Genomic DNA, 13,152 nt, shown 5'->3' with positions numbered 1-13,152 from the left:
GAAAACTGAACCAGGACGAGCAACTCACCATCCACAGGCATGACCATCACATCCCACTTCTCAAATTTTCCGTAGTGCGCCATGACCTCCCCAATCGGCAATTCAATTCCGGCACTTGAAATTCCCTACCTCGCTTTCGTAGTCTTGCACCATCCAGATTTGAGATATCAATTATTGTCGATCCATCATTAAAGCTGGACATGCCGAGCATACCATCAATCTAAAATAGATTAGCGCGACTAAGAACAGCAACTAGATTAAAGCTGGACAAGGAGGAAGTCGTGCAACACCAGGTGCGGCAGTCGTCGAACTAGAATCTCCCAGATGACGATGTTGTCCAGGAGGCCAGGGAGGAGAGGCGTCGCTCCTCCGGCATGGTCGCTGTGGATCCGTCCGAGGAGCAAAGCAAGAACGGTGGAGTTGTGTGGTGGTGTTTCTCTTATTAGGCGGGATGCATGTATGTTATGGGCTGGGCCAAGCCCACGTCCTTGGCCCGGGGGCGATGGATAGTGAACGACTCGGTGTTGCTAGTTCCTCACGCTCGCTCCGCCGCCGCCGCCGCCTCGTCCCTCCCGCCCCAAACCAAATCGTTGTCCTCTCCGCCCAACTTTCTCCACCTCCGGAGCCTTCGCCACGAGATGCTCCACTACTCATACCGTGTTTCCCGGTGAGTTTTCCCCCCTCCCTGTGTAGTGTCTAGTGTGTACATTATTCTCGCCGGTACCACACGCGCGCGCTGGAGAAGTGATTTTCGTCTCTGGATTGAGACCAACATTGTGCTTTGCGCTAGAGTTCAAATCCAGCGGATATTTTATCTCGCCACGCCTGTTCTCATCCCACCGTACTAGCTACAATACTACAATTATCAGCCAATCTTCAGGGCTCCTGAGTAGGATTGCGAGTTTATTTTCAGATCCAGCGGATATTTTATTCACTGTGTCTCGAGGCTGGGGGCATAGATGGTGATTGCAATTTGATTCTTGCAAATTATTACATCTCTGTATACTAGCTGAGCCTGATTATAAATTGATCCCTTGTGATAGATCTGCTTACGGATCCTGCCTCATGGCAAGGAACATTGGAGTGAAAGGCGTGAAGGAATGGGGGAAGCCGAATTGGGGCAACCGCCTCCTCTATGTCAATGATCTTTTCCACACCTCAAGTAATGCCCTAGCGCCTAGGTGAACAATCTGCGACCTCCAAAGGAGCAGATAGCACAGAAGTCCTTGTTAGCCATCCTGCTAACCGTGATGATATTGATGGTGGTTATGTAAGCTCGGCCTACGTCATTAAGAATACCAGCCATCGCAACGGTTCTATATACGCAAGAGACTCTGGTCTTCGCGGACAATGCCGTATTACTGAGCGTGGTGAGAGTAAGTTTTCCAAATCTCTTCCGTATCTTGTTCCAGTTTGTTGTTACGATATTTGCAAGCAAAGCGGTTTATCAATTAAAAACTTGACTCTGAACATACATCATTATGTTTTGGAATATGTAATGCATATCTGGAATGTTCTAATGACATTGTGCATAGCAAAAAAAAATGGATCTACATGTATGATCTTTAATATAAACATCTAGGAAATTTGGTGATAGATAATGGACAGTTAGAATCTTGACAGTAGTCCTGTAGCCCTATAAATAGGCCCATGGACACGAAGCCAACAGGCAATATGCTTAATGATCCATGTGATGCTGTAGTAATAGTTCTTAAGTTCCACTGGGGGTGTCAGTATGAGAGAGTACAAGACTCATTACCTTAAGTTGCTTTTTGGAATTGTAGCACTTTTTGATTTTAAGTTGGTCCGGTAGCCCTATATATCAGATAAAGAATGCACAGTCAATAGTTTTTTAGATGATCAGGGGGCAAACCCCCTCCCCCCGGTTCCATTATATTAATGGAACCAGGGAAACCAGTAACAAAATCAACATGCAACGCACGTTCATAGCAGACAAAGAAATCTAAAAACAGCAGCCGAAGACTACTGCCACTAAGTATAAAGACACCACAGCAACCGAAGCTGCACCCCCAGCTCACACACAGTCAGCAGATTGGTGAAAACTGGGCGATGGGGCTCTAACTTCTGCTGCTTATTGTACAAGGGAGATAAAACAAAAACCACTAGTTTTATAGATGTTACATCTTCCATAGCTAATCGCCCAAGCACCCAGCACCTCGACGTCCAGCGCGGTTGCTAGGTGAATAACATCTCTTTTTTCAGCTGCCAGCGCCCTCTGGTGAGTTCCTGGTCCCTTGAGTTTCTTCACCAGTGGTGTACTAGGCGAGCAGGGCAGATCCAGCGATGTGACGGGGCTGAGGAAGCTTTGCTTGTCTGCCCATTTACCAGGGCTTCTGGGAGGGAGTCAAGCTCCATCCTGCAGTCGGGAGGCAGGCTGTCACTCCCCAGATTCAGGTTGTTTCACAGCACCTGACCTAAAACACCTTCAGTGTTTTTGTCAGCGGCAACTACCCCATTGAGATCTGAAGGGGGGCCTTGAGGAAGCAAGATATCACCCACAGAAGTTTTCCACTTTCAGTAGGGATTCCTCCTTGTAGAGGATCAACCACTTTCTCATTCTCCTCAGAATCAGTAGCCACACCTGTTTGATATCAGTCCAATACACATTGTCAAAAATCATCGAGTTCCTGAATTTCCAGATGCACCACAGCACACAGGAACAAATAGAGTTCAAAGCACTCTTCTTATTGTTGGCAGGCCAAAACTTTGCAATAGAGAGGTAGTCATGTCCTAGATTAACACCAAGGAACTCAGAAGCCAAAAGCAAAATCTGTTTGGCCACCACACAATCAAAGAATAAGTGATTGATGCTTTCAGTTTCATTGCAGAAATCACACTCAGGGGGTTTCAGGATCCCTCTTTTTGCTAAGTTGTTTTTAGTCATTAACTTGTTGTGAGATATTGAGTCCCCTTGATGATTTGCTCTAATTCATACCAGATTTCCATCATATGTGCAGAGAAGGTTCTTCTAAATGTCAGTCTAATCTCTTGGCCATTCCAAATCTCAGCAAGAGTAGTACACTGCTGCTGGCAGATGGAATATAAAGGCTAGTATTGGACAGATAGAGGGGGTGTTCCAAATCAAATATCCTCCCAGAATTTGATATTGGATCCATCTCCTACCACCCATCTATTCCCAAATCTAAGAGCTTTGGCAGCCCACATGACCCCCTGCCAAAATCTGGAAGAGTCATGGGTATTACTAGCAAAGCTATTGGCAGAGTCCCTCACATACTTCTTATTTGTGATGGTTCTCCAAAATTTTCCTTTATGCTTAATATATCTCTTCACCCAGTTTCCGAACAAACAAAGATTAACATCCTTGATGTTATGAACCACTAGTCCACCATGATCTTTCTTCCTGCAGACTAGATGCCAATTGGCCAGGTGGAGTTTTCTATTCCCCTCAAAATCACTCCATAGGCAATGGGCTAACTTACTATTTATCAAGTCCAGAGCCCACTTGGGAAACTTGAAGAAGGAAAGCAAATGAACTGTTTGATCTCAGGAAGGATACGGCACCGGAGCGCCGCCACCGCCGGACCCGAGGGTCAGAGTTTCCCCTGGAGAAACACTATGGGCAATGAGAGCTGCAACGACGCCTTCAAGAAGGGAACGAACTTCGTCGTCGCCGGTCTGTCTAAAGATAGAACAAGTTTTCACCCCGGCCGACACTCACCACCACCGAACGCCACACCCCGGCAACCACGCCGCCCACACATCCATGGTCGTCACCGGGTAGCACCGCACTACCACCACCAGAGTCGCCGCCCCAGCATCTAAGACCTTGATACCACCTCATCCGAGACCCATGGCTAACCCAACCAAAGAGACGAGTGCGGTAGTACCCAGGTTCGGGGCCCTCCGTAGGAGGTAACACCGCTAGTCCTGCAAGATCTACTAGATGGATCACAAGAGGGCTACAATGGTGCTCCTTGAGCTGTGTTGTGTGGAGGAGTAAGAAGAGCTAGCTCTCTCCTTCTCCTAGTGTATGAGTGTGTGTGGGGGGGGGGGCAAAGAGAAGACCCTCTGCATGGAGGACTCCTGGGGGGTCTTATAGTCCACCCCCTAGGGTACAACGGTAAATGTACATGAGGGCAGGGCCCTGGCGTCAGTCTCTGAGCCTTCTCGTGAGGTCCGCTCGCTCTGGGGCCCAACTATGGCACGTCGCCCGCCGCGTCAGGAGCAGTTGGCACAGTGTCGGGCCGCGCGGACGCCGGTCGCCCGGGTCAGCAGTGAGGGGTGCACTGTCGCCATGCTCTCCCCGTCGTGGGGGAGTGGTCTTGTCGTATGGTTGGATGGGACGGGCACTGACCCGCCATCTGCCGGCCCGCGGCCCAGCCGGAGTGCCCGTGCCGTCGGCCCGGCTTTAGGGCTAGCCGGACTGAGGGGAGCTTTGCCGCCCCGATGTTCTGAAAATTGCCAAGTGTTGATGGACCTACCCGGGGGTCATCCCCCCAACACCTGGACGACCCCCAGCATCGAGACCCAATAGGCCGGCCAAAACTGGCCTCCATGGACTTGTCCTGTGGCACCGGGCATGAGACGAGCTAGGTCCTGCTGCTAGGCGCAAGACGGGCTCGATCCTGCTGTCAGGCGCGAGACGAGTTCAGTACTGCTGCTGGGCGCAAGACGAGTTCAATCCTGTAGCATCGGGCACGAGACGAGCGATGGGCTGCACCTGGGAGAGGGCCAACCCTTCAACGAAGGTAGCGCCCAGGCGACGAGGAGAGGAATCGAAGGCCGACACAAGCCGCACACCAGTGGGCCCATGCCGGATATGTCTAGCCGCCGCCATGAAATGACCCAAACCACCGCCATGAGCCACCACCACGCTATGGCAGCCCACATCCATGCCCGGACCCCGAGGGGCAGACCTTAGACATATGCGCTGCAAGCTGCTATCTGCCGCCGGAGCAACTGAAGCTGACCCGCCCGTCCACCATCTCTCTACTGCTGCGGCACAAGTACCACAAGCCGAGTCCACGGCGGGGGCGCCAGCCTGCAGCCCGCGTCACTTTGAACCAAATCCATCCACCAGATCAATGCTGAACTGCGCCCACACTACTAGGGAAAAGGCTAGCAGCAGCGCGGGTTTTAGGTGTATCAGTAGCGCGGGGAGGGGCGCTACTAATAAGGCGCTACAGCTAACACATATCAGTAGCGCGTGGTCACCAGCGCTGCTGGTACACAAGTGTAGCAGCAGCGCGGTTATTGGAAGCTCGCTACTGCTAGTAGCTCTAGCGCGCTTTGCAATGGCGCGCTACTGCTATCGCGGCGCTGCTGCTAACTTTTATACACTCGCTACTGCTAATTTAACAGGTTTTTTTTGGCATTTGTTTTGTATTTGAACAAGCTTTATAGAAGAATCTTTAGCACATAGAAATGTCATCATGATACACATACAAATGCCTGCGAGACCACAAATGTAATCATAGCATATACATACAAATAGTCTCATCATAATCATCATCCAACACAAAGTGGTCTCTCGTCATCATCTTGAAAATAGCGATACAAGTCCTCGATTACTTGCAAATACATCGTCATCCATCTAAACAATGGTATACGCGAGAAGAGCTATCACTTTGAGTACATGAGTTCGTATCCCTCTCTAGCATTAGCGTGAACCTAAACTAACTACTGCCTGTCGCTCGGAAATAGGAAACCGGTAACACCTGGGCCTGACACTCCGGCCACTCGTATATATACTCCTGGCGTAGCACTTCTTCGCCATCGATGATCTATGCACCTGCATCGTCACATGAGTCGATGATATGCAACATATATAGTTGAGCAACAGAAAGAGACAGACTTGACAAAAATAGAAACAACATATCATAAGCATAAATAACAAAGTTCATCGTACCCAAAATGCCCTAACTAGAGTGATCTTCGCTAGTCGAGGAGGAGGACGGTTTAATTACATCACAAATAAAGTTTCACTGCGCACAACTCAAAGTTTTGTCATACAGAAAGTATGGACTAAACAGACACATTGTCATATATCGACAATCACTCCAACATGTCGTGCCATCCATCGATGTTAGGGAGATAGTCCCCAAGCTTAGTGAAAGGCTTCATGTCGAGACGCTGAGAGGCTATCCATGTTCGGACGTCTTCCCGCGACATTTGTCCTTCTTCGTAGAACATCCCTGTTTTTCCGACGACCTCCTTCATGATGATTTGGGCAAGTTCGCGCTGGATGTGATAGAACTCAGCTCGAAGTCGATGATCCTCGATATCTCCTACGTCCTTTGCCCATTGCAGAATATGGGCATCGCCGGATCTAGGTGACATGCGAAGGTTCTAGTGATCCCGTCTGTACTCCAGCATGTGGTGTAGGACATAGAGTCCATCATTAAGAGAATCGCTCGGTTGCTGGATGCAGCAGAAGTCGGTCTTATGGGCGAAGGCGACCCTGCCGCCCCTTTTCTTCTTGTCCCTAACCTCTCCAGCCCTTGCTTGGTAGTAAAACATAGCATTGTCGAGAACATCCTTGATGTGGGTGTAATCCTTTTTGTGAATGTTCTTCGACGAGTCCAAGTAAAGAGCGTGGGAGAATTGGGGGTATAGGATGATGAGGATGGCGCGCCCGCCGCTGCACAAAATAAGTACACCTCAAATTACTTAGCCTCCACCGTGCAAATGAATGATTGAAATCGAAGGAAGGATAGCAGCACGGATGACTTACACAGGATGATAAGGCACGAGAATCGCCCCCTTGTCCTTATTGGCGAGCATGAAATTGACGATGTATTCCCTCGCATATACACGGTGCTCTGCGCAGACTCCCAAGAAGTCAGCAAGGGGAAAGTCCTCTGTATTTTTTTCTGGATTTTGCCTTGTCCAAGTGATAACGCCCGTCACCAAGGAAGTAGACAAATCTGCAACCACATGTTTTGCGGCAGCTACCGCTGTTGCGACTGTCTGAGATGATTTCTTCTCAACCGCAATCTCAACCTTCTTGTCGATGTTTTCTTCAGTTAACCTCCGTCTTTCCTTTCTCTCCTCCGTGGTCTCACGGTAGTACTTCTTCCACGTGGCGCCGTCTCCGATACCGTGCACGCGTCCATACGACGGTCGAGTATCCACCGGTTGTTGTTTCAATATGTTCAATGCTCGGTTGAATGGAGTGTCCCACTTGGGCCTCGCCAATGCCTCAGATGGCGAGTCGCTTTCGGCCCCATTCCGGTGCTGCTCTCTCTGCAAAAGGCACAAGGATCGTTTACAAATATGACTAATGTGTGTAGTCGAATTGATCAGAAACTAAAATTACCAGCAGTCTCATGAACTCCGTAATGACCGGTGTTGTCTCGTAAACCTTCTTCACTGGGTCCCAACGGTGCCGGGCCCTCAGGACATCACGCTCTTGCGGGACGGTGAAATCCGCCAAGGGGTCTGGGATGCCCAGACTCGCGGCTTCCGCGTCCTCCTTGGCCCATTTGGACCTCTTTCCGCCGTAACCACGGCTTCCGAGGTGGTGGCTCCCATAGTTCCTCTCTTGAAGCCCCTTCATGTACTTAGACTTGTTTTTGGCAGCTTCGGCCTCGCAAGCCTCCTTGAATATTTGAAACTGGTCTTCCGTGATTGTCGGATTATCCTTTACAATCTCGGAGTAGGGTTCCTTCTTGTCGATGATCCTTACTTTCACTCGAGTTTTCCAGGCGGCCAACGCGTCGCTAAACTTGGTCATGGCGTGTTTGTTTATCTTCTTCATTGCCGGGTCCTCGTCTGGATCTTCATAATCCTTCTCATTCTGGCCCGGGAACAAGAATATCTGGTGAAACTTCTTTAGGAGGGAGTTCCTCATATTTTCTATCTTCTGTACTTTCTCATCGTTGATGGTGGCGGTTGTCCGTACGATGCAGCCTATTTGATTACCGTAGCACGAGCGAGCTTCCTCGGGCACCTTTGGCTCAAAAATGCCGTCGTCCACCTCCGTGACCACCAGCCTAGTAGTCCTGAGTTTGTTAGGAAGCCGTTGCCTCTTTGCTTTCGGTTCTACACTGGCTCCGCTCCCCGAGGCAGCACCGATCTCAGCCACAACGCTGGTCCCGATGCTGGTCTGAGTCTCAACACCGGTCTCAGTCTCAGCACCGGTCTGCGTGTCGGTCTCAGTCCCCGATACCACCGGTGGGCACAGCAACAACATCGGTTGATCGTCGATAAGGCTAAAAAATTCGTCTGCCGCCCGGTAGGCGTCGACGCAATCACCAGAACCCTGCGCTTCATCGTTGCTAGCCATGTTTCCTATGATTAAATCTAGTCAATTAATTCTAGACCTAATAAAATGAATAATGACATAAAAAGGCCTATTGTTTTGCAGGAATGTTGACTCCTCCCTGGTGCGGCAAATCCCGGGCACTCGATATGTCCTAGTTTGTAGCACAAGTCATGCCGAAATTCACGGAAAATTTCGGCATGACCATTGCTAAAAAGTGGACAAATCGAGAACCTAAAATTTGCCAGAACAAAAATGAATCAACATTCTGGCAAAACATAGGCCACTCAGCATCATTCCCTGGAAACAACAAAGCCACTTGGGCACAATGGAACCACTTCAATGAAAAGATATAACATGACCACTTCAATGAAAAGATATAATCAACAATAAAAGTCTAGGAAGGGATCATCTTTAAAATAAAATTTGCCTAAATTCTTTTCCTTCACTAAACACTTCTCTGCCTAGGACAAAACCCAAATTATGTTGATCTAGCTATTCCTCTCTCTCACACAAACACACATTATTATCTCTAACCCTTCTCTGCCTAGGACATAACCCAATTAAATTGCAAAGGAACTCCATTTCTCTAACCCTTCTGACCTAATGCTCTAAAATAACATTTTCCTCTAACCTAGCCAACCTACTTAACCTAGCTTGTTAACCATACGAACCTAATTAACCTACCTATTTAACCTAGTTAGTTAATCTAGTTTACCTACATAATTAACCTAATTAAACAAGTTAACGCAACTAGTTCTCTATCAAAGCCCTAGATAAATTTTTGCACTAATTAACCTAGATAATTAACCTAATTAAACTAGTTAACCTGACTAGTTCTCTGTCAAAGCCCTAACTAATTTTTGCACTAACCTAGATAATTAACCTAATTAAACTAGTTAACCTAACTACTTCTCTGTCAAAGCCCTAACTAAATTTTTGCCCTAACCTAGATAATTAAGCTAATTAAACTAGCTAATCTATGCATGAGAGAGAGGAGGGGTGGGGGCTTACAGAGGATGGCTCCGGTGGTGGCGAGGGAGGCAGTGGTGGCGAGGGAGGCAGTGCTGGCGAGGGAGGCAGGGGCGTCTCCGGTGACGGCGAGGGAGGCAGTTGTGGCGAGGGAGGATCCGGTGGCGTCGACGGCGGCTCCGGTGGCGTTGATGAGGCCGCGCGGCTCCGTGGCGTTGGGGGCGGCTCCGGTGGCGTCGACGGCGCACGGTTCTGGTGGCGTCGACATCGGCAGGAGACTGCGGCGAAGTGGGGCGACGGCGAATCGGGGAGACGGCGGCGGGGTGGGTCGAGGGATTTGGGGGAGAAGTGGTGGCCGGGGGGAAACGGATTTTTGGTTAAGTCAAATTTAGCGGTAGCGCGTTTCGCAAAACGCGCTATAGCTAAGATAGCTACAGCGGTTTTCACAAAACGCGCTGCTGTTATAGCTATGTAATTTTCTTTCATTTTTTATTTTCTTTTCTGTTTCTATAGCGGGGGTCTAGGACATGCGCTGCAGCTATGTTAGCTATAGCGCCTCTTACAAACACACGCTACTGCTATGCCTTCCTCCGTTTTTTCACTTTTTCAATTATTATGCTTTACATTTTATTTTTTTCTTTCTCCTTTTTCTATTTCTTTCATTTTCATTTACTTTTCTATTTGTTTTTCATCTTACTTTATTTCCATTAGTAGTAGCGCTCTTCGTAGGAAACGCGCTACTACTTATACCCTAGCGGTAGCGCGCTTCTTCCAAGCCCGCTACTGCTATGCATATCCTATCATTCTACCAACGGGAATATTAGTAGTAGCGCTTTTGGCACTACACGCGCTGCTGCTAAGGGTGTATCTGTAGCGCGGTTTTTCCTCAATCGCTACTGCTATCTAGCACTAGCGCTCTTTTTTAACCCGCGTTGTTGCTAAATTTCTGTGTATAGGCTTTTCCCTAGTAGTGCCAGGCACGCCCATCCATGGCAGCCGTCGCGCCACCACGAAGCCCTAGGGGGACATCGAGCTGCCGCCACCAAGAACGCACGGAGCCGCCCCGCCGAGCCTTGCCATAGCCCGACACCTCCAGCGGCCAGCCAACCTACAGCGGTCAGGGGGTCCACGAGGAGGGGAGGAGGCGACCCCGTAGCCGCCCATGCCGGCCGGGCTTCGCCCGATGGCAACCCGAGGCGGCGGCGAGGGAGGAGGAGGCTCGATGGGAGGGAGCTGATGTGTTGTGGCTAGGGTTCCGCCGTCCGCTCGCCGGAGCGGCGGGGGAGAGGGGCTTTTTCGATCACAGCAATTTATGATGTAATACCCTGAAATAAGCTACTGAGAACTCTATTTTCATGTTACTATTAGTAGCTTTTTGCTCATTATTTTCTAGGAATAGTATTGTGTCATCTGCATATTGTAAGCAAATGACTTCAGGAATACGCTCTGAGCACAAGACACTAATCATCCCATGAGTAGCTTCCTTATAGAGCATCCAAGTTAAAACATCTACCACTAGGTTAAAGAAAAGGGGGGACAAGGGGTCTCCTTGTCTCAATCCTTTACTAGTTGTGAAGAAGTTCCCTTTGATTCCATTAATCTTAACCCCTACAGATCCTAGATGAGTAACTTGTTTGATCCATTTTAACCAAAGTGGACCAAACCCTCTTTTCTCCGGGAGGTCCATGAGAAAATCTATGTTGACCATGTCAAATGCTTTTTCATAGTCTAATTTTAGAACAAGACCTCCGTTACCAGAATGGTAAGTGGAGTACAACACTTGATGTGTTGTAACCACACTCTCAAGTATATATCTCCCCTTGACGAAAGCTGATTGATTACTAGATGTCAATATATTCGTCAAAAGAGCTAACCTGTTAGTCACGACTTTAGAGCAACTCCAACAGGCGCCGAACGCGCCGCGCGCTAAAAACTGATTTGGCGCGCGCCCATCGCCTGGTTTGGCGCGGCGCGCAACGTTTGCTCCAGCAGCCGCGGTAAAAATGCAGCGCGCGCGCTCATTCTAAACATTTTTTTTGCATAGATAGAAAAATGATACAAGATATTTTACATAGATAGATAGATAGTTCGATATACGTAGATAGATAGTTCGACATACATAGATAGATAGATACTACTACGGCATAGATAGATAGATAGAAACTACTACGGCATACAGCGATAGAAACTACTCCAAGTCGCTACCATCACCATCATCCTCGTCGGTGTCGTCCGAGGTTGAGATCCATATGTCGTCCCAACGTTCGTCGTTCGCGGTGAAGAACGACCTCCCACCTGCTGAAACTATGTCGCATTGCTCGTTCGCCAATGCCTTCCACTGACGCGGGTCAGCCCGCTCCGTGCGGCGCCTTGCGTCCTCTCCGCCCAGTAGGCCCGCTCGTCGGCGACGTCCTCCGGGTGGCGACGGCGCCACTCCGCCATGGCTCGCTCGTCCTCCTCGGCGACGAGGAGGCGGCGCTGCCGTCGAGCGTGGTCGGCACGGTCCATGTCGGTGATGAGATGCGGCGGAGGGGCGACGCGCTGCGCCTGCTCGCGCGTGAAGACGTCCTGGAAGTTCATCAGCAACCGGGGCCTGTCCAAGCGCCACGCCGCCGGGTCGTACGCGTGGACCGCCTCCTGCGCGCTCCGGAACGTCCCGAGGCCGAGCCGGACGTCGCCGGACCGTATCTCGGCGGAGTACCAGCCGTTGGGGCGCTCGCGGACGCCGCGATAGCCCGAAGCACCCCGGCGGCGCGGCGGCATGGTGGCGTGGTGGTGGCGCGGAAAGCTGCGAAGCGGCGAGGCGGCGAGGTTGCGAAGGGAGGGCGCGTGGCTGTGTGTTGTGCGCGTGGCGAGCGCGGCAATTTATAGGCTCGCGGTAAGCGGCGCGCCAAATCTACCGCATCGCGTGCCGCTTTCCCCCGCGCGCGCGCAAACGCTTCCCGCGCGTGGTAAGTTCCCGCCACCGCTGGAGCGCGCGGAACCAGCCGGCGCGTGCTAAAACCAAACTTTACCGCGCAGGCGTGCCTTTTACGGCGCATGTTGGAGATGCTCTTAGTAAAGACCTTAAAGATGCAATTGAGGAGACTGATTGGTCTAAGTTTTCTCATACTAGTTGCATCTTTTTCTTTAGGGATAAGAGTTAGGACAACAAATTTAAGTCTATATAGATCCAATTCCCCTTTGTGGAAGTCATCAAACAAGGCCATAATATCTTTTTTGATGGTTCCCCAAAAATGTTGCAGGAAGAGGAAGGAGAGACCATCTGGGCCTGGAGCTCCACCTGCATAAGAGCTAAAGATTGCATCCTTCACTTCCTCTTCAGAGAAAGGCTTTTGTAGGAAAATATTATCCCTACTGGTGACTTTTTCTTCTCCAGAGAAGAATCTACCATCTAAAGTAAAACCTGATTCATCCTCTTTTTTCAAAAGGTCCTTGTAGTATAAAGAAGTTATGTCCAACGTACCTTTAGTATCAGTAACAGACCTATCTAGACCATCTACAGAATTAATCAGAGTTTTCCTCCTCCTTTTATTAGCTATTGCCAGGAAATATTTAGTATCCCTATCTCCATGCAGTATATCCCTATCTCTAGCTCTTTGTCTAGCATAGGTTTCTTCCTTAAGCCAAATTTTCTGAAGCTCTTGAAGAATGATTTTCATCCTATCTATCTCAAGATCAAAGAGAGGTCCAGTCAAGCTCATCATACTCAATTGACAAGGAGGTCTTACTCTTCCTAATCTCAGCATTAATATTACTACTCCACCCTTTGGTGAATTTCCTAAATCTCCTGCCTTTTTCCTATGAAGTGTTAATGGCTTTGACACTTTTAACACGGACATTCTAGTTTTTCTCTACAAGCTCTTTAAAATCTTCCATAAGTAACCACCATTTTAAAAATCTATAACTATTGCTTTTTTCGTGTGTGTGTGTGG

General features: G+C 49.3%; 1 pseudogene; it reads left to right on the top strand.

The window, feature by feature from the left end:
- The first annotated feature begins 455 nt into the window (after positions 1-455).
- LOC123067863 (uncharacterized) overlaps positions 456-13,152 on the top strand; it is a 16,958-nt pseudogene continuing 4,261 nt past the window's right edge.

The sequence above is a fragment of the Triticum aestivum genome, chromosome 3B, assembly GCF_018294505.1.
Source record: "Triticum aestivum cultivar Chinese Spring chromosome 3B, IWGSC CS RefSeq v2.1, whole genome shotgun sequence".
In the NCBI taxonomy this organism is placed as follows: domain Eukaryota; kingdom Viridiplantae; phylum Streptophyta; class Magnoliopsida; order Poales; family Poaceae; genus Triticum; species Triticum aestivum.
This window is presented reverse-complemented; position numbering and strand designations above follow the sequence as displayed.